Source organism: Camarhynchus parvulus, chromosome 4 (genome assembly GCF_901933205.1).
Source record: "Camarhynchus parvulus chromosome 4, STF_HiC, whole genome shotgun sequence".
NCBI lineage: Eukaryota > Metazoa > Chordata > Aves > Passeriformes > Thraupidae > Camarhynchus > Camarhynchus parvulus.
The window spans coordinates 18,297,307-18,320,384 of NC_044574.1; positions in this window are offsets into that span (position 1 = coordinate 18,297,307).

A 23,078-nucleotide genomic window follows, 5' to 3' on the forward strand; every position below is an offset into this window, starting at 1 on the left:
AGAACAGCCCAGAGACAGTAAAGAGCATTCCACAGGGAGCTGTTGTCAAACTTGCAGTACTCAGGTTATGTCCCAAACACAGCAGGGACAGTTTCTGATGATGATATTCATCTCAACTGCATTGTGGAACGTAAATGCCACCGGTCCATACCTGATTAAAGTCTCTTTACTAAAGGTGAGAGAACAAAGGCACCTATGGAGAGCAGGTCACCCAACTTTAGCTCAGGCTGACATAAACCACCTCCCCCGTGGACATGCCTTTGCCAACAGAGGGAAAAGCTGAGGGGGGCTCCCAGACCTGTGTATCTAATGCCCAAGTGGCCCAGTGGGTGCAGTAGAATCTCCAGCTCTTGACTCCATGCCGAGTTGGTATCTTTGTGGATAGAGTTCACAGTCACCTTGTCTCCCTAAACACCATGCAGTGTTTATGGCCAAGACTGAGCCACATACAGTGCAAAAGTGTGCAACACCTTTCTGGCTACCAGTGCAAAGCACAGCATTGTGTGAGGGCTGCTATGAGAAAATGAGCTCCATCTCAGCCAGACACAATACAGAACCTCCTAAGTACTCAGAGATCTACAGATCCCACTTTTCTCCCAGCCCCTGCTACAAAGGACTCCAGCATCTTCTCCCACAGATCTGAGATCACACAAAGCTCATATCTCACTCCCAAACTTAAAACTTAGCTTAGAAAGTGAAAAAGGAGACTTGATTCATTCCCCTTCAGTGAAACTTGGGCTCATGAAATCTCCTGATCACTTCTAGAAGTACAGGTTAGACTATTAGCCCCAGCAGAGGTTTGGGTGCCAGCTGCTGAAGGCAACTCCCTCCTTGGAGCCCCTGCACACTGCTGCAGCTGCAGAACTGCAGCAGCTGGCAAGGTGATGCCGTGGCTGATCAGCACAGCTTAAATGTACCTGTTCGCACATGTATTGATGCATGTGCTGCCTAAATTGATTACCTGTTGACAAGCTAAAAATAAAGTTGCCATTAGAGCACCACACTGTGTGGCATTCCACAGGCTGACAAAGAGCTCCATTTTCCCTACCTTAACCTAAGTGTCCTTCGAGTAGAGGAGCTTACTTTGTCTGCTAACCACTCAAGGAGGAGCTTCTTTCTCTGTCTTGCCTATCTTGCAACTTTCAAGCTCCTGCCTGAAAGAATTACTCATTTGTTAGTGCCAGACTGTCATCTCTTTGAAAGCAGAGCCATGAGATCTTAACAGACTGGATGTACATGGCTGTTAAATTTATTAGTTAAGAAAAACAGCAAATGACAAGTGAATAAAGCACTCCTCGGGACATTCGGACTACGGATTTCGTATAAATCAATACCAAGTGTTATAAAATGTCAGAAAATACCAAATGAGGAGAAAGGAATCAATAGATACCTTCTGGATTAAATGAGTGATGAATATTCTTTACCAACAAAAATAAATTAAACTACAAAAACCCCTATGGTAAAGCATTATCCAGCCTCTTATTTGAAACTCCAATGGAAGGTAATTCATGGATAAGGCTGAAAACTCTGTCCTTAAACAGCACCACTGAGGAAAAGGGAGACAGAAAGGAGGAGAGAGACAGAAAGGGGGACAGAAAGAAGAGAACAACTAAATTGCTTTGACACAAGTTGAAAATGAAATATTGAGTCAAACATGTTCCTCTTCATCCTGAATTCCCTTCATTTTGCTGGGCTTGAGTCACAAAGACAGTGGCCATCTGATTGTAATGTGTCTGCACTACGCTCTGACTCTGATTCCAAGACCTGATTTCTGATGTCAATACAATATTATAGTCCTGAACAGTTTAATGATTTTATAGATATTTTGTCTTTGTGGTTCTGGATCTCACCTCTGTAGCAGGCGCTGGAGCCCAGCTGCTGTAGCATCCTAGGCCAGGCACCCAATGGAAACCCTGCTGTACAGTCAGAATAGTAAAAAAGAAAACAGAAGACTTGGGTTCACACACAAAGGTTTTTTAGCAGCTGTGGGTCTGCCCTCAACACAGGGTATCACTTCATCAAGGTACATATTTCTGCTTCTAACAGGCCCGTGTTTACAAAAGCCCAATGTCACGTACAAATCATGACCTGCCATAAATGAATGCATTAACTTTTTCTTTTAATAGTGGAAATCGCATGCAGAAAAAATTGGTATTACATATAATGGAAATACACTTATATATGTCTTCCAGACTCCTGCTGAAGACTGTGTTACCACATACTCCTCAGTCCACTTTGCAGAAGTAGGTCAAAGAAGGTCAATGAAAATAGAACATGGAAAATCCCTCCTATGAAAATTGTCAGAAAAGAAAAGGTTGTTTTTTTCATTTTAGTTTCGGGAAGAAAAATTATTAGCGCCCAACATGATGCAATTTTCTAGAGAAGGGAATGGGAAAAGAAGTGGGTCCATTCTTTCTGATTGTCAAAAGAAGGCAAGGACATAGAACAAAAGCCAAAGGTGGCAGATTCAAATAAACAAAATCAAAGGTTTTTTTCAGAAATATCTAATTAGAGATTGGAACTCAATACTGAAAGTGGTGCCTGAGGGAAAGAATGTATCAACTTCCCACAAGTGTTAGTGCAACTGTAATAGTAAGCAATTCAAACAACACAGGCACCACTAACAAAGCTATATTCTTCACAGTACATGCCAGCCTGGAAAGCTGGAGGTTCACATCAGGAGCAATGCAGGATGACATGTCTGACCACCCTGATGATCACCCAGCCCTTGTCCATCCTTGGCTGAAAACAGCTGGTGCTGGCCCAAGCTCCATCTACTCTAGGAGTACTAGAGGGCTGAAGAAGTGTTGCAATCCCCATGGCCTTACAGATCAGCACTGGACCCTGTTGCTTTACTGGGTAGGCAGCTATTGTACTTGATGTGGGCTACCCTGGAGATGTCTGCTCAGGGTGTTCTCAGCGTTGACAGCTTTATCGAATTTATAATCCTCAGTGCAAAGAGACCAAAAGGTAAACATCAGAAATCAATCTCATTTCTCTGTATCCTTCTCACCTAAATACCTATTCATTATCTGCCACTTAAATCTTTCCAACCTGCAAGCAAGACAGGTCCCAAAATCTCAGGTATGGCCAAAAGAAGCTGAACAAGTCCACACAATTACCTTCAAGCTTGTGATCCTGTTCTGGTAAGACTTGAAGGACTCTGTAAAGAACAGCAGAGCTAATGTGAGCAACTCTCCCACTCCAGAGAGCAGAAGGCAAAATTTTCAATTAGTAAAGAGAGGAACCCTTCATCATCTGAGGGGAACAGGAGCATGGGCATCTATCACACTGCAGTGGGCTTTGGGAGATCTGCCTTCCTTTGCCTGGGCAGATGGATCAGGCCAAAGATGCTGCCTCATTTCTCAGTAAATCAGAACCAGTAGAGAGAATACAAAAGAGGATGCTGGCACATATTTCTGCATTGAGAACGCTTATCAGCATTTCTCATAGAAGTCTAGCAAAGCAGATTTGTCACCAAGATTTAGGAGAGGCTGACCAAACACAGGGGCATTCAACTCCCCATTCCTGCCATCCTAGCACAGCCACAGATTCCAGCTAATGCAGCAAAATGGCCTTAATTTCACCCTGCCCTTTCCTGAGCTTTCTCAGGAGATCTCTTCTGCCACTGAAAGAATTTCTGGGCAATGCTAATACTTCCCATTGCATCGGGTTTGTGTGGCAAGGTTTTGGTAGTGGAGGGGCAACAGGTGTGGCTGCCATGAAAAGCAGACAGAAGCTTCCCCCAGGTCTGACAGAGCTAATGCAGCTGGCTCCAGGACAGACATGCTGCTGGCCAAAGCCAAGCCCATCAGCAATGGTGGCACCACCTTTGGGATAACATGGTTAAGAAGGGAACAAACACTCCTTGTGCAATTGATGCCTAAGCTTTTAATATATTTTTCGTATATTTGTAGCTTTGTGGATTTCTAAAACATGGATGTAACTCCCAATACTTTTCCTACCTCTTTTCCCCTACATTCCAGAAGAATAAGCTAGCCTTCTAACACATATTATGCTACATTTCTGAAATGTAATTTAGTCTTGCCTCTTTAGCCAAGGACAGAAGTCCTGTATCATGTGTGTACTTTGCCATATTTGCACCTGGAGGCCTCCAATGAAAGACCTGCTTTTACATTACTTCCTATATTAATATTGCATCAAAAGTATCTTGATTGTTTCTAGATTTTGAAAGGCATCGCAACAATGACCAGAAGAATCTAAGGGAGGAACAGCCCTGCAGACACCCAGGTGACTGAAGAAGGAGGGCAGGGAGGCACCCGAGCAGAGACTCTCCTGCAGCCCATGGTCCAGAGCACAGTGAGAAAGGATGTGCCCCTGCAGCCCATGGAGCTCCATGTGGAGCAGAGATCCACCTACAGCCCATGGAGCACCCCATGGCACAGAAGGTGCAAAGAGTCTGTGATCCTGTGAAAAGCCCAGGATGGAGCAGGCTCCTGGCAGGACCTGTGGAACAGTAGAGAAGTTCACACTGGAGCAAGTTTGCTGGTAGGACTTTTTACCCCTTGGTGATCCATGCAGGAGCAGCCTGTTCCTGAAGGATTGCACCCTGGGGAAGGAACCCACACTGGAGCAGTTAGTGTGAACTTGAAGAAAGTCACAGAAGACTGTTCCCCATGGGAGGGACCCCATGCTGGAGCAGGGGAAGAGCAAGAAAAGGAGGAAGCAGCAGAGCTGACATGTGATGAACTGAGCACGACCACCCTCATACCCCATCTCCCTGTGACTCTGAGAGGAGAAGGGCTATATTTCCCCTACTCCCAGCTTGGCTGAGGAAGGGGGTGATGGAGGAGCTTGGCAGGCACCTGGCATCCAGTCAACCCCCCAAGATTACAGCTGGCTTCACACACTTGCTCTCTTAATCCCCCGTGACACTGTTCCAGTGCTGCACATACAGTAGCCCAAATGCTTTGCTGAAGCCTCCTTATTCCTCCTAAAGCACCTACAGGGAGACTTTTGCAGATGATCCCTGAGCAGCTGGAATGAGAGACCTATTTTGTGCAAGCCCTACCTGTTGTTTGTTATTGTAATAAGCCTTCTCAGTGGAAGCTGAACTGAAAGCACGCCAGCTCACTGGTGCTGCTTGCTATTTCAGGCAGTGTCATGAGCCATACAGTCTGCTGGTATTTGTGCTTCAGTTTCACTGCATGACTCCAGCCACTCAGGATCTTTATGAAAGTAATACATTCCAATCTAATCTGCAACTAAATTAATGTCAGAAGTAAGACAGTGCCCAAGTGATCAATAAGTGGAATTTTCCCCGTAGAAATATTAGCAGCAACTCACATCAATAAGCCTCAAATTTATGGGGCAATTCAGCTCTTCCATTTACAGCTTGAATAACTGGCCTTTGTATAAGATATTACATTACTAAATAATGTGAGCTAAAAGGAGCTTCTCTGGTGCAGTCCCTGCCCTGCAGCTACCACAGATTTCAGGGGCCATCAGCAGAGGTAGTGAGGTGTCCACCTGAACAACACCTCTTTCAAAACCAGCACAAAATTATTTCTAAATGCATTATAGGCAACTAAATGCATTATACTCAGACCCACTTCTAGATTTAAACAAAGAGTGTTGATGCTGAGACCTTTGAAAGACAAATGAATGACACTGATCTTACAACCATCTATATGGTCATCTTTAAAATTATGTATCAGAGACAATATTCTCTTGAATATTCTTGTTCTTATCAAGAGAGTCATATAAAACCAATCTACAAGAAGAATGGTGTCTATGAGAAAAGAACAATCATTCACTAGAACGACTAACAGCATTCTATAAGTTCTAATTTTTATGATTGATTTTGTACAAATTAGAAGACCTGATAGAAGACCTGAATGCAAGGATCTGCTTGGCTAAAAGTAAGAAAGTGCAGAAAAACCCTTCTGGGCTTTTTTCCCCATGATACAATTTTAGGTCATACAGCTACTGAAAAGAGAGAAAACAAGCCGAAAATGCTATGGCAAGCCATTAATTACAAACCCCCACACCTCCACACAAATAAACAAAACCCCACACACGGTTCTCCAAACGCTTCTTATGAAGTCCCTGTTCCCTCTTCCAAACCTAACAAGCATGCTGCTCAGATTTAACAGGTAAATAATTATTGACCATGGTGAAAAGCTGCATGGGTTGGTGTACTTAGTGCTCAGTGGAAGCCCACTAGGCTGACACTGCAAGGACAACAAGCAAACTCAACCCTTCCAAAGGAGGACAGCCCCTCCTCAACCACCCTGCAACTGCCATGGGATCCATGGGGAAAATGGCTGGGAGTTTTCAAAAAAATGCTTTTCAGTCTGTAAGAATTTTATTTTCCTGGAGGCAAATACCAATTTATTATCACTAGCCAAGTACTCCAGCTTTATTTTGATCAGATCCACCTATTCTGTTTCATTCTCTGGGGTAGGTTCACCATTTTCTGCTACATCTCTCTGGAGATCATAAAGCTTCATGGGAATCAGAGTACAGCTATTTTCTCCTGTTCTTGTCCCCAAAGAGATGGCTGAACTTAAGACTCCTCTTTAAATTCTTTGAAAATTATTCTTCAAAATAAAAGTTAATAGTAACTAAGGAAGGTGTTTGACTCCAAGACAATGGCTTTCTGTTTAGGAAACTTGAGGAGCTCAGTAAGGTCACCAGTGGCTGTTTTGCATTTCCCATTTATTAAAGGGCAACAAGTGCTGTGCCTTGCTCAAGGCAGAGATTTGTCTTTCACGCATTCTGTTCTTCTCTCTCATTTAATATGCTGCTTTTATTTAGGCATTATAATAAAAAGCAGGCGGTCCTGCAAACTAATAACCTTCAGTTGCTCCACCTGATCAATGCTGATGTGGTGGAGAACTTCCAAGTGTCTTCAGATTAATTTCTCACACACCATCATGGACACTTGAGCAACAAATGGCCTGCTCTATTCTTGATAATAGAAGATTAGTAACACTAAAACATACAGAACAGAGGAAGAGAAAATGGTAGAAAACTTCCAAGTCCTAGATTGCATCAAATCTTGAGGCAGGTATCCTAGTGACAGGTGTAAGCTCCTGCAGCCTTTGTGTATGGCTGCAGGAGACACCCTCGCTTTGTGAAAAGGAGAGAACAAAAATCAAATTCATTGTCATTTTCCTCTCATGTCCTCTTTAGAGAGGAACTGGAATGAAATTTGCCTGCTTTTCTCCCCAAAGTAGGCCTCTGTGCAAGCACTGCCAGCACATCTCCATGTGACACAAGCCCTCAGTGTGATGGCTATTGTGGCAGTGTCAGGGTCTGTCAGGAATTTGGCTGCAATTGAAAATTACTCCTTTTTTACTTATTTCAGGATGCAAATGCTCCAGAAAACAAATTAAAAAGGAATCCTGACTTGTCCCTTTTCCACCAAAGGGTTATTGGGAAATCCACCTAACAGTACAAGAACTTTGACTGGCCTCTGTGGTTCCTTTGCCTCCCTTTTCACAGCAAGACATGTAAAAACAAGTGGCCATAACAGTAGTATTCATCTTAATCACATAAAGCTTTCCTTGGCTCAACATGACTGTGTCTGGAGTCTTCTGTCTTTAGTATGCCCCAACCTCATATTGTAGTGCTATTAAGAACTATTATAAAAGACAAGTTTTAAAATTACATTTTTAATGACAGAAAGATGGACTAACAGTCCCCATGTCAAGAAAGCTACCAGGATTGTGCCAAATGACAGAGGATAAAAATTCTGAAGACAAAATGGTAAGACAAATGGATTTGAGTGAGATTGCTTTGATTTCTTAATTCACCTAAATCAGATATACTGCTTGCTTACAGCTAGAGGTAACCCCTAAGGTGCTTGTCACCCTGGCTTTCTCCATTAGCCATCAGGTCTTCTCTTTCACCTTGCAAGTGGATGTCACTAAAACAAACTGTCTTCTACTTCAGGCATCAGGAGTGGCTCAGATCTTCTGCCTCACACAGAGTTTTGTTCTATAAAGGTTCTTATGGATAGGAACCCCTTATGCTGAAACCTTCTTCAGGACTGTGCGTGGATTTGTTATAAAGCAATATTGCTTTTATATATATATGAAATATATACACATATATAAAAGCTCTTTCTAATATGCTTGCACATCTTCTGGAGATGCTTATCACCCTGGGTGACTTCAGGAATGCTGGGAATCCATCAGAACAAGGGTGTGAAGGTAAGCACATCTCAAATATAGGGTAGCAGTGTCTTAAATAAGGATTCTTCATTTTTGTTTGTCACAGAAGAGGCAGCACTGGTCAATCTAGATGGGAAGCCAGGTAAGCAGGCTGGCAAAGTGCAAAGATTAAGTATTTTTTATCACCAGTGCAACATGGAGAATGCATGCAGAGTGCAGAGGGAATGAAAGAGAGGTTGAAACCTCGTCATAGCTCCCTCTTCACATAGCACAAGGCAGCTGCATTTCAGATGGAAGAAAGAAGACTCAGATTGTTTATTCCACATGTTCCAGCAACCCTCAAACCCATGATTTTTATCTCCTTAAGGCATCAGTACATCATCATCCTCCTTGATCTCCTTCATCTATGTGGATCTGAGCAAATAGACACTTCTGAAAAAAAGGCCAGGGGATGCTCATCAATTCCTCACTTTTATCTGTTCCTCTCATTTCTTTCTTTATTTGAAATACTCAATTTTGTTTTGTCTGAGTGAAGTCAACTTGTCCTTACCTTCTAGGCCTGTTCCTTTTGTCCTGTTTTTTTTGGTACCTTTTCCTGCAAAGGCAGCAGGCATACAGCTGACAGCACACACACACATGTGCATACTGACAGCAAAGTGGCCTCATTGAGCTGGGCAGCACTTTCTGATCCTGCTCCAGGAAAAGCATGTCAGTTGTACCTGGGCTTTTGGCACAATGACAGTATCAGGCATAACCAGCCACTTCCTATGGCCTCACTGCAAACATCCTTTACTGCTGACACTAACTCACTGAACCATTCCCTGAAGTTCATTTTCTTTAAGCTTTCTTTTACTTCTGTGTCCCTTTCAGCCTCCTCATCTCTCTTTATCCTTATAGCCACATATCCTCCCTCCCCCATCTTCTCCCCAAGACTTCTCAAAATAAAACAGGTAAAAGAAGAAAACTAACAAAAAATGAAGGTAGTTTTGATCTACTTTCTAAAAACCATCAATTTATTTGTTTTGCCTGCATGCTTTCCTGCCACCCCCTCCCAATCTGCCCTGTCTGTTTACACAGAACAATTTTTAGCAGAGATTACTTATGAATTCCTATCACTGCAAGGAATAATTCAGTAGGGTCATCATTTCAGACATGGTTTGTAGTTGCTTTTTGTAGTTGCTGCAGTTAGATAATACTATGGCCACTGCAACTATAAGGAGAAGATAAAAAGGCACAACTACAGCAACTGGGGGGAGAAAGGATGAGAAAAAGGGATAGGCAGCATCTAGTTCAACTACTAGATTTTTATAAATCCTTTGAAAGCAAGTATTTGGCCCACAGAAAATCCCTGGAATTATTCATTCATCACCTGATAAATAACTAGGATTATAATAATTATGTGACTCTATCATAAAGTTATCCCTCAGCCTCTAAGGGACTCTAAAGAAACCCCAGGTGGCATCCTGGGGAAGAAAAACCTACAAAGAGAGCAAGTGTGCTGTTTTGGGGATTCACTGAAGTGATCCAGCCTTCTTGGTAAGCTACTGTCCATTCCCATTTCTATCCTAAACCACATAAAGCACATTCAGAAGCCCTAAGGTGCCAACAGGGATACCCTACCAGTGGAATGGCTGTACAAAGAACTATGAGCAGGAGAGTGGATATTTCATTACTGAAGAGCCCTGCAGGTACACTTTAGCACCAGGCTGAGCACAGGATGCCTGGGTGGCCCAGCCCCAGTGCAGCTGTGCGCAGGGCTGGCTGTACAGACTCCCACCCCAGTGCAGCTGTGTGCAGTGCAGCTGTGTGCAGGGCTGGCTGTACAGACTCCCAGCCCCAGTGCAGCTGTGTGCAGTGCTGGCTGTACAGACTCCCAGCCCCAGTGCAGCTGTGTGCAGTGCAGCTGTGTGCAGTGCTGGCTGTACAGACTCCCAGCCCCAGTGCAGCTGTGTGCAGGGCTGGCTGTACAGACTCCCAGCCCCAGTGCAGCTGTGTGCAGTGCAGCTGTGTGCAGTGCTGGCTGTACAGACTCCCAGCCCCAGTGCAGCTGTGTGCAGGGCTGGCTGTACAGACTCCCAGCCCCAGTGCAGCTGTGTGCAGTGCTGGCTGTACAGACTCCCAGCCCCAGTGCAGCTGTGCGTGCAGCTGTGCGCAGTGCTGGCTGTACAGACTCCCAGCCCCAGTGCAGCTGTGTGCAGTGCTGGCTGTACAGACTCCCAGCCCCAGTGCAGCTGTGCGCAGGGCTGGCTGTACAGACTCCCAGCCCCAGTGCAGCTGTGCGCAGGGCTGGCTGTACAGACTCCCAGCCCCAGTGCAGCTGTGTGCAGTGCAGCTGTGTGCAGTGCTGGCTGTACAGACTCCCAGCCCCAGTGCAGCTGTGTGCAGTGCAGCTGTGTGCAGGGCTGGCTGTACAGACTCCCAGCCCCAGTGCAGCTGTGTGCAGGGCTGGCTGTACAGACTCCCAGCCCCAGTGCAGCTGTGTGCAGTGCTGGCTGTACAGACTCCCAGCCCCAGTGCAGCTGTGTGCAGGGCTGGCTGTACAGACTCCCAGCCCCAGTGCAGCTGTGTGCAGTGCAGCTGTGTGCAGTGCTGGCTGCACAGACTCCCAGCCCCAGTGCAGCTGTGTGCAGTGCAGCTGTGTGCAGTGCTGGCTGTACAGACTCCCAGCCCCAGTGCAGCTGTGTGCAGTGCAGCTGTGTGCAGGGCTGGCTGTACAGACTCCTAGCCATGTGTGTGCGCGCCCAGCAGGGACTGCGCTGCCAGGGCACCCGGTGAGCACCAGCCCAAGGAACTTTGTCAGCTGTGCAGCAGCAGTGACAGGGACCAGCAGCAGGAGGGGAACTAACTAACTGCTGGCATCTGGTTTGTGTCAGCAGCAGGGGACCGGCTGGAGGGCAGCAGGAACAGGGGGATTTGATTTTATCCTGGGGCTGCTCGAGCGCCTGGGAGGGAACAGCAGCAGCGCCAGCCTGGGTGAGGATCCTGCCCACACAGAGTGACTTTCTCCCGAGACTGACAATTCAGGGACTCTCCTTTTGTTCTCATTTACTTGCAAATAATGGTTTCCTTGCACGCCTACCAAACAATATTTACGCAGGACTGGATATATAGCTCTCATTAGAGCAAATGCTACTACCTAAATAGGGCTATTTGTGACTCTGCACCTCGAGTTTCACTCATCCCTGGTTTGAAGTGCACTAAAAGCACATTATTACTGCTTAAGATGCAAACTACTATGCTGAAAAATATCACATTTTACCTTCAGTGAAGGAAGTTAAAAATTAATGGTTAGTTGAAACTAAGGTGAACAGTAAACAGAAACTCCTTGTGACCATGTGCAAGCTATTCCCAATCTATAATGAGGTTATACTTACTACATAGATTAATTACTCTTTTTCTTCTATCTTAATTTATTTCATGCTTTAGGAAACCAACATGTCCACTAACCACTCTGTATGTGATAAAGAAACACAATAAAAGCAATTTCTCTCCTAACCCCCCCAAAAAAACATTCTCAGTAATGTTTTTTTGAATCCACCATACCTTCTCCTAATGAGGTTTCAGTATGCCATAAATAACACTAATGAGACTTTGTCTTGCCCATGTAATATATTTCCTTAATATAGCTTTAGATTTTCTTATGTTACATGGAAAACTAACAGTCATGGAAAGAAATGTCCTCCAACAGCACATTAAAACCAAAAGTACAATTAAATATAAATGAATTCAGTAATTTAATTGCACTATTGTCATTTTTAAAAATTTAGAAGAAAACTAATGGTTCAATTTTTTCTATTGGTAAATAATAAAAGTGCTGAGGGAATCGGATAATAATTAAATAAACATTATAGTGACTACACATGATACAAAGACACCTTTTATTGCCAGGTAAATTCTGGGCTAATGAAGATGGAGTTCAAAGAATTTAGTTTTGCAAGCTGAGGCACCAGTCCTGCAAGTGTTATGCAAGCAGTCCTGGTAAGAGACAAAAGATTTGACCCCAGTTTTACAGAGCTTATAGTCTAAGTGCCTATTTCCAGCCTCTAAAATGCAGATGCTTTAAATATCATCTGCAAAATTCAGCCTGCTAAGCAGAGGTTTACATTGAAACAATCTTTTAGGTTGACAAGCAGTATGTATTTATGCCATCTGCTACTCCCATCATTCTACAAGCAGACCAACATTTTCTGGGTTGAATTTTTTCTCCTCTAAAAATAAGAGCTCACAGGGTTTTGCCCCTAAAAAAAGACAAAGTGTTTACTGCAGAAAAATTGAATTTTTATTTGGGGCAGTATAAATTTGAAGACTATTCTGATTTCAAATATAAACACACCTGTCACCTGCTTTCCCTCAGAAAGCAATACAAGACTTGTGCAAAATTTCAGTGGGAAAGAACTAGCACACCAAATTACAGACCAAGCATCTGAACAAATGATTAAACCAGGATGGAACTATATGGCTAAAGATTAGTGATAAAATTACTTACATACTTCAGGAAGGGAAAGAGATTCATGCAAACATGAGCCTATTCATCTCATTTTACTAGCATGTAAGGCTGTAGAACAATTATTTCATGAAAGAATATCTGAAAGAGGTGTAAACGAATGGCAAATGGAATGAAAATCAAAGATTTATCAAGAGAAGACTAAACCTAACTAATAGGCTCCTTTGGTGTGATTAGTTCTCAAAAGAGTATAAAGACCTAATCTCTCTGGACTCCAGAAAAGTGATGTTTATGTATATGGGAAACAGTTAAAACAGAGAAGATGAATTTAAGACAGTAACTGTAAGGCAAACAAGCAGCAAAAGGGAAGGGCAAGAAGACACACACATGGCTGGGGCAAGGCCTTCTCTGGAAACCCAAGCACAGCTCCAATTGCTGCCTCCTGAGAGGGATACAAACCTCACTAGGTGCAGAAAAGGATTTTTTAGAGAATGCTAATATGCAGAAGATAAATGTTTTCTCAAAGTAAGGGAATTCTCCTAGACTGAGACACACTTAATGTGAGCTGATTCTTCTGTTTATATGCAAGAGAGTTTTTCTGCTTTTTCCTAGCTAGATCTGTTGATTGAACAAAAGAATATTAATCCTCCACACAAATGTTGCCTCATTTTTTTGGCTTTTCCCAGTTTAGTCTGTGTTAAACAGCAAAATTCCAACTGTTTATGGCACACCTATGTGGTCTATTTTAATGGGTATGCATAAAAGACCCCCGCAAGGTCTTGCTTTTGCACATCTCCTGGAAATTCAGAAAGTTTTATGAAATCACAACAAAATGTTGGGACATCAAGCTCTGAAAGCTTCATGTTTCTTTCTAAACTTCTTTAGTGCCTGAGCTCACAGTTTTGAACCAAGAGCCTTGTCAGATAAGTGTGTTTTTCCCATGTGTTTTTTCTGAAGAAGGAAAACTACTCCTGACAGATCCTTGTGAATGCTTGCTCAAAATCACATTTTATTTCTACAGGTACAGGCAAGAATCAGGCTATCAGAAAAATCCCACAAAATTGCAAAACATGGGTCAAAATAGAGCTATGCTGTTCTCAGAACTTTTTACCCTCTTTAAGACCTTCAGCAGACAAAGCTGTAACTGTAATATGATCTGCATTTTTTTCAAGATTCTGCAGCCTGGTGCCAGTGGGTGCTTCCAGCTAAGAAAGAGGGATTTTGTGATGATAAAGTCATAGTAAAATACTGAATATACCCGGTAAGACCAGATTGCAAACCATGAATTCAAGTATGAGAGAGAAGCCAACTCTTAGGGCAGCTAAGAGAAATGACAAAGGGAACAAGGCTGATCAATATTAGGATTTTGATTCTAGCTCTAGATTGATAGAGAGATCATTCCCCGTTGTCCCTTTCTGGCAGGCAATATTAGCAGAAGTGATGTCAAATATTGTCATTTCATATCCAGATAATTGGCATTACTACCTCATTCTCAAAGCATCATCTTGGAGAGGCATGCCTGGACATACATTGGGCCACAAATCCAACAGGACTTCTCTGAACTGAGAGATGCAGCTGCACTTTGTCAAACTATTTTGACTCACTTCCAGTTGGAATCAGACTTGGGATAATGGTCCTTGTACTTCATCGAGATTATTTATGATGCATCTCTTTTTATTTTCCCCCACAAGATATTGTCTTTGGGTTATTTTTTATTTTTGCATCACTGCTGTCTTTCAAAGAACGACTTCTGAAAAAAGATTAATGAGCATTACTACTCACTTTGCTGGAACTGGGTTGCTACAGTTTAGCTACAGCCAGACTCAGGGCACCCCAATAACACCAGCAACCTGGAAGAAATTAGCCTCCACGTGCATTTAACATGATGTCAGTGACAGAAACCAGACAGTTTGATATTGCTGTTAAAATACATCATCTCTTCTGCAAGGACTACGCTGGTATAAAATCTCCAAAAGGGACCCTCTTAACCTGGGGCTCTACACAGCAGAGAATCTTGTACCAGTACACAAGGTTCAGAGAGCAAAGGCGCACTGAAGACCACAGAAATCCAGAGTAAGTGCTATGTTTCACTGGTTGATGCTTACAATAGTCCAAGTGCTCAGAAGTTAAAGGTCCTCTTCACACTTTCAGGACTACACAGTTTTTCAGCTGTGTTCACATCTCTGCCCTGTTAAATTCAAACCAAGCCAGCTCCAAACCATGCTGCTCCAGCAGTCTGTGCTGAAGACCCAACAGCAGACCAACCCTCACCATCAGAACCCAACATCCACAGCACCTGGGGATTTTGACCCTGTCTAGGACATGGCTTTCTGCCAAACCTGCACCTTCCAGGTCAAGTGCCTTGGGGTTTGACCTGCCTTTGCACATTAACCCTAGACACACCGCTTATCTGAAAACTGGCAAAAATCTCTTTCCCAGTTCAGAGGCTGATACTGCTTCAGCAACCACTGACAAATATGAGGTATGGCAATAACAGAAGTCTGCCCCCACAAACACACACAGTTTCATGTGGCAGATTAAATGGAAGTCCTGCCAACATAGTATGTTTTCATTCAGTTCTGTTTCCTAACATGCCAAGAATACTGGCTCCTAATATAAAAAATAGCCACAATGTACAAATATCCAAGATGAACAAGAAAGTCATATTTATCCTGTCCTTAGTAGAAGATATCTCTTGTGTGGCAGCAGTGATGGCCTATCAGGGGCAAAACCTTCTACAGTCAGTGTGTGTCTTTGTCAGGCACTCATTTATGAAGAATTTAATTGCATGCTGCTTCAACTTAAACTGAGGCATACAGTACATATTTTAATTTAAGTGTCATAAAATCTTTTAGGCTGGCTTTACTTTCATAACAGGATTATTAGATAATACTTTCTTCAGTAAAGATTATGGTAGATTTATTTCAGCAGCAGTATTTGTGGGCATGCCCTCCCTATATTTTTGACCGTTGGACATTCCTTTTCCTGAAAGAAAAAAAAAACTGTTACAAAATGTTTTCAGAACCTTAGAAGTTCAGCACACCCCTTAGCTCATCACTTTAATATCTCCAATACAAATAAGACATTACCTATGATACCAAACTTAATGCATCCACAAATGTGATAACATACTAACTTTCTTGTGCCAGACTCTGGGCAAATTTAGGAGGAGTCCTGTAGATTCACTGAAAAAAGAACAGACAGTGCTGCACTTCCAGAATTTTAACAACCGGTTTATTCTTCTGCTTTTGCACTCAACCGTCTGTTATTTCAGACAAACATGAGGATCTAAAATCACTTACACCCTTAAAACAAAATGCTTTAGGAAGTTGAAGAAGAAACAACCATATTGAGAAGATAAATAAGCATATTGAGAGAAGTGCAGACAAGAGTAGCTCCAGTGTGCAGAACTGAGCTTTGGTTTGGTCACCAGTCACCACAGAATCCAAACACCATCTGAATCCATGTAAACTTCAGAGAAATCTCCTGAGACTGTTCTTGTGCTACTGCTTACATTACTCTGCTTCCATTTTTCTTAGAAATATCATGAATAAAGTATTTTTCAAGGTACTGAGTAATCCAAGGCAACAACAGAAATCCTGACAAAGATATGGGGGTTAAAAGCGAACAAAACCAGCTATTTTAGAATTTTGCATGGAAGTTTAGAAAAGTCCTAGCATCACATTTTGCATATTCTTTTTTTTATTATTTATACAATTTCTTCCTTTCCACCAATGGTTCTAGATAAGGCATTATACAGCAAAGATACCAATACAGTCTTCAGGTTTTTGTCAGATCTCTCACAGCATTATGATTTTGGAGAAGATGAAAAATTTACAGTGTCCATCTCTCATTTAAGCAGTTTCATATAAGCATAATATATACATAATCCACCTAATTGATGGCAGGATTTTTAAGGTCCAGATTTTGAGCCACATCTGGTATTCACATCTTCAAGAAAATTTAAATCAGTGCATCTCTAGTATTTCTGCTGGGTGTGCTTGTGACACATTGCAAACATGCCCTTATCTGAATGTGAAATGCCTGTTATCTGGTAGACAACATGTATTTTATCATGTTGGATCAGAGCCTGCTCTGTGAAGTAGAACCCCCATTTTGTGAGAGCACATTTCTGCTTCCTACAGATAAGAAGAGAGAAATCACGAATTATGTTTTTTCCTGTGCTCTGGCAAGTAGCTCCATTGCCTCTTAATGGTTCTCCACACAGAAACCAACAGGCAGGACGAATGCTTGGGATTTTTATTACCAAAGGCAAAAGAAGATGGAAAAATTGTAGAAGAGAATCAGGTTGTGGGGACAAGAAAGACTTATAACCAGAGGCCATTAACCTTCCAAAGGAGAGAAAAGGAAAGTCACAGATCCAAGACAAGGGAAGACTCATTACTCTCTAGGATCCCGTACCACTTGTATGTGTTGGGTAAGAAATTACTGGGCCTTTTTTAGTTTCCTTTTTGCTCCTGTTGTCCTTGAAGGAGACCATTGCTCTGCAGCTGAAGCAGGCAGAGCTTGGGAGGTGGGGCACTGGGCACCCAGATTACAAGAGCTCTTTTGCTTAGGAAGGGCACCAGTGTCCTTTGTCTATGATACACCCAAGAAACCTTCTGCTGGACAAAGTGACAAAACAATGCACTGGGAATGCCAAATATACTAAAACTTTCTTCCTGAAATTACTTTATTATATGAAATTCTTTATGTTCCTACCCTGAAAGTAAGAAATCCATCATCTGCTTTTACTGAATCATTAAATTTTCCTTTGTCCTTGATGATACCAAAATTCTTCAGTCCTTCGGGATAATAGTTGTTAGTTATCCTAACAGGGAAGAACTTCCAGATCTCAAAACAGTTGTCTGTTTAGTGCCAATCAATCAACTACATATCCACAGGGCTCTACAACTAACATTTTACAAATTCAAGTTATTAGTACTTGCATTTAGCTTCAGTGTACTTAGAAATAATTAATCTTTTCAACAACACTTTGATTTAAGCATGTTGTATTATTCACCCTATTTTGCAGGCTGGAAATGAAAATGCTACAGTCTCCAAGGATGCCACAGGCAAAGCTGGGAATGAAGCTTGAGTAGCTACTCCTCACCCACCCACCATCTCACTTTAAAAAAAAACAGAGAAACCTGACTGCCCACTCACTTGAATCTTAAGTTTTGCACCCATCCTGCAAGCAACCATACATTATGCAAAGCAGGCAAGAACTCAGCTCCGGACTTTTAATTTTCCTCCATCTGGGGACCAGTCCTGCTTTTCTGCAATCTCAATGCAAATCAGAAGTGTATCCATTGGAGTCATTAGCATTGCATCAGTCAAATCACCGCCAGCAATATCAAAACTGCAATGTTTTATTTTAATAATGAGGAAATACAAGCATTTTAGAATAGGCTATCATATGCGAGCAATCAGAGGAAGACTTTCAAGGATTTTTAGTGGAGAAATGGGATCATTACTTATCAGTGCTAGAGTCAGCCTTTTTCTTCAAAAAAATAAAAAAATCTAAGGGTGCAGAAATATAATCAATTCAAATTAGTATTGATTTCTAAATAATGTGGAATTAAGTTAGACATTTACAAACTGTAAATCACTGTTATTTAGTAAGAATCAGCAACATATGTTACATAGCAATAGACAGAACCACTGATAGATTGGAGACAGGAAATGTACCTCCATAAACTTGGCTATGGCACTGACATTGTAACCACGTTCATGTCTTACATTTGAAGTAAAAGGATCTGAGAAGAAAGTGAGGTCTAAGCCAAAACTGACTGCTTCTCATAGTCTTCTCTAAACAAAATTAGAACTATATCAAAAACCAAACAAAAAATCCAGACAAACTCCCAAGAGGTCAGGCAAAATATTGTGGATTTATTTCAGCTTAATTGAGAGCAGAATTTTGCATCATGCCTGTGATGTACTCATATAGGAGTGTCCAGGGAGATGCAGGGAATAATATCCAGTCGGGAAATGGTGGTATAGAGGTGTAGATTGGTGACCTCTATAGGGCTACACAGCTTGACTGTTACTAAGCCGAAAGTAGAACACAAATCACTGGGACTTTTATTTTCAAGACAATGATGTCTCACGTATTCAGAGATGGCCTCTTACGATGACTAAATCTAGAGGATTGCAACTATTTTCATTTTACACTTTTTATGTGCCTCTGTGATATCTGCTTTCCAAAGCTGATTTCACTTTCTTTTAAAAATTTATGTTGAGAAATACCACTTATAGGCAGCTCCTGTGAAATTGTATAATGCGGTACAAAGCTTTGTCCACATACTGAGGGTGATTTAAGGTTCCTCTTGGAACTATCCAAACAGCATGTAAAATTCAAGCCACTTCCAAAATATCTGGTTTTTTTGTGGAAGAGGAATAAGAATATCACTCTTTTCGTTGAAATATGCAACCAAGAATCATGAAACAGAGGCTCTGAGTGTGTTACCAGCAGTTCTGTAATACAGTGCTAGGTGCTATACTTTCCACAGAAAAAATACTCAGTATTTCTATGGGAAACTCATTCAAGGCAAGCTTTTCAGGAGCAACTGAAAAATGTGCCTCCAGTTTCCAAAACAGACACAATTTTCCGAAAGTTTGTTGTTTATCTTTGGCTAAAACATGGAGAAAAGCGTTTGCAATCACCTGCATGACAGCTTCTTCTGCCCTGGTTTTCCTGTCCCTGAACAAAAGCAGGATACCACTATATGGCCGTCAACATGTTTCATTAATTCCTGCCTAAAAAGGACCTTGGATTTAGGATGCTGGAGAACTACACAGAACCTTCATAAAGCAAGGGGTAAGTGAAGAAACAGAGCTGCTTATGCATTCATTTCACTGCTTGAAAACTACTGTTAAGGGACAACAGTCATGTCAAACACACATCAAGAGTTGTTATGAAACATCAGGAGGCAAAACTCCGCACTCACTGTGGGGATTTACGTATGTCCCAAATTCCAGCTCAGTGACAGTATCTGCAATCCCAGACTGTGTCACAGATCCTTCCCACTTCATAAACTCCTGCCGTACATATGCATGCAAACGTGTGCCTGCATATGAATTACGTACACAGTCCTGTGCTCAGTTTATATAAGTAAAAAGTGAGCTGAGAGCAATTTGCAGGGGACAAACCACCCTTCCCCTGCTGCCTCTTACAGAGATTCTCACAGAGCAAGTGAGCACTAGGGAAACGAGTGCAAAATATGTTCTGCCTCTGAGCATTTGGCTACTCTCATCTCTTTCTGGAATTAGAGTTATGACCATCTCAAATATCCAGATGAGAGGGCACGGAAAATGTTTTAAAGAAACACAGAGTTATCACTACTTACACATTCCAGACTTCTGTTCAGCTGCAAATACATTAATGCAAGCAAGAAAAGAAGAGTGTGATGTGGGAATGGAGGCTGTCTACAATTTATCACTGCTGTGCAGACATGCCCTGAGAAGAGAGCTGTGCTGAAAACCCAAATATAGGAACATCTATATTAGCAGCAGTTATTTCTGATTTGGTCTGAGGGACTTTCCAAACTCAAGGGGCTCACAATGAAGGACTGGCCAGCCATGAAGAGCCTGCAGTAAAGCTGAAAGCACATGTAAATTGCTCTGATGTCCCAACAGACTTCTGCTGTTTCAGGGATGCTATTCTAATCCCAAGAAGCAAGGAGTCCCATTTTCTGCTTTGCTCACTAATGCAGCAGGTTCCTATTTGGGCTTTATCAGGGGATTTTTATCTGCCAAATTACAGCTGATAATTCAATTTGATGCAATTTCCTAAAAATGCTGAGTCTGAAATGGATCAGATTCTCAGCTGGGAAAAGTCACTACTTCTTAGTAAGATCCAAGCATGAAATGGGTTAAAATTCAAAAAAAAAAAGTATATTCTATATTTTATTAGGGCATTAATAAAGAAAGGCATACAAAAATTATAGTTTTCTAAAAGGTCAAAAGACAGCTCTCTGCTCCTTAGAACATATTTTGCAAAATATTGAAACATGATTAATAACTTGGGGAAATAACTCAACCGTATCTTCTTCGATGCCTAAAAAGACTACTTTTGAGTTGTTTGGGAATTAAACATTTAACAGTAAAAAATGAAAAAAAACTGTCAATACTTTGTGAGCCAGCCACAGGAGCAAAAGCTGTCAAAACTGGCTCTCTGAAATTGCTCCCACTACTAAGTGTTTCACAGTTCTTCAAGGTTTTCTTATGTACAAGTAATTCAAAGCAGTTTTTCTAAAATCAGGTTCTGTCTTGCAATACTCTACTTGTAAGTCTTTACTCTTAAGTATCTGTACTATACTACAGATATATATATATAAAAAAATTGTGGAGTTTTTCAAACTCTGTCTTTTCCTCATCTTTTTCCAGCCACAGAGTGTCTCTTCCCAACTGATCATAGGAGCAACTCCAGCCTAGTGCTCCAAGGGCCAACATTCAGCCTTAGAACTGGAAAGACATACACTTACCACAAGTGAAAAAAAAAAATCCAAAAGCAAGCTCTAATCTCACTATCTCCAGTTGTTCCCAGTCTGTAGTTTAATTTACTGCTGGGTTAGCAGGGTGTTCCACAATGCCTCTCATAATTACTTTCTCGAGGCTCTAATTCAGCTGCAATTACCCACTGCGGAAGTTAACAGAATTGGATCACAGCTCTGCTAAGATCCAACTAAACCACCTGAGCGAGCAGCTGGCCAGCCCCCAGAGCTTCTGCCCTCACTAAGGTGAATGCAGACCTTCCTGATCCATGTGGGGGGATGATCTCCTAAGGGACTCTCCACCTACCCATCCCAGACATCCTGCCTCCAAGTCCAAAGAATCATTTTTGCAAGAAAGGAAATATTTATGTATAGTTTTTAGTGTGGACTAAAGAGTTACACTAACAAAGCAATCCGGCAGAGCTTCCTTTCACACCCACAGCTGACCAGCTGGGTTCATGGCTCACAGCTGGCCAAATGATCTAGATAATTAAAGAAGAAAAAAAAACCTCTCTTTGTTGTTCAGGGATTTCAAGTCTGTTTCATCAAGAACATTATGTCCTTGATCTATCTCTGCTCTTTTTTGACTTTTTTTTTTTTTAACTGCCAGATTTAAAGGCCGCTATGACTCTGTGGAAACTGCCTATCAGCCATCACGGGCCATACCTACATAAAAGAAATGTCAAGACAGGAGGCTCTCTAACAAATGCTCACTAGAGTTCCCTTTACTCACAAAAGGCCATATACTGTATAGGGCAAACGTTTATGGGCAGCTCTGAAATGCCCACGATGGGACAGGGGGGTAACAAAGCAGCAAGTGCACTCTGCATTCAAATAGCCCATTGCTCTGCCCTGCTCCCCCTGCTCAACCTTAAGCATATGGATCATTGCATCCACACCACACCCTCTAATGTATTTTCTGCACCACATGGGGGGGTCTGACCATGCAGTCAGAGCCATCACAGTCTCCACGGATCCTACGGAATTCAGCAGTGTCAACACCAGTGTCTGCTGAAGCAGCTACTTGTCGGCGAAGGACTGAAAAAGGCAATGGTACGGATTAATTTATCTCTGCAATCTGCTTTGACTGTCACTTTGCTTAATACCCAGCACCCCTCACAACTTTCAGCACAGGCCCAGGCTTACTGCATTTCAGGAGGACACAAGCTTATGGCACAAAAATGTATTTACTAGATGATTTAGCAAAACCCTCTTCACACATTTTGACTGCAGAAGCAACGTCCAAAAATGTATGCTCAAACAAGAGGAAACCTGCGCACATTAAAAAGATTTCAATTATAGAGCAATTGCAGGGGGAGGGGAGGAAGAAACTGACTTATGAATCTCAGTGTGAAAAATGGCTTGTAGCAGGATGACTTTGCCAGGACAACATTCCCTGTAGCATATCTCCATAGTTAAGTGATGTAGAATTGTCAAGTAATACAGCGCTGCTAACAACGCTGTCATACAGACACTGTTTAGTCAGCAGCTGCACCTCTGTGACACTCCACACTTGGTGAATGCTTAGGTTCCCAAATGAAATGCGATCCCTTGCTAATGCAAAAGACAGCCTAAACCACATTACCCCCCACGCACACCCTACTGACCTTAAATTCAGTGCCTTTCACGATTAACCTTCCTGCAATTGAAAGATTTACCATAATCCCACTTAGCTATTTTCAAAGTGTACAAACTCTCTGTGTCGGCACTGTTACTGCAGCTGACTGCACAATTTCTTCCAGTTTTCAGAAGGCAAACAATACCATTTCAGATGCACTTGGCTTCTATCTCCACCACTTGACCTCCCTAATTTAGAGCACAAGCCCCCAGTGTGGCAGTGGTGGTGTCTTTGTCGAGCTGCTGCTCTGTGATAGCTATATACATGCATACATTACTGCTGACATTTAAAAACATTCCTAACAGTTTGTGTGAGTACATGGTAAACAGATGCTATGGGACTTTTTACCCATTATCAGTCATCTCTGAAGACTGCAGTAA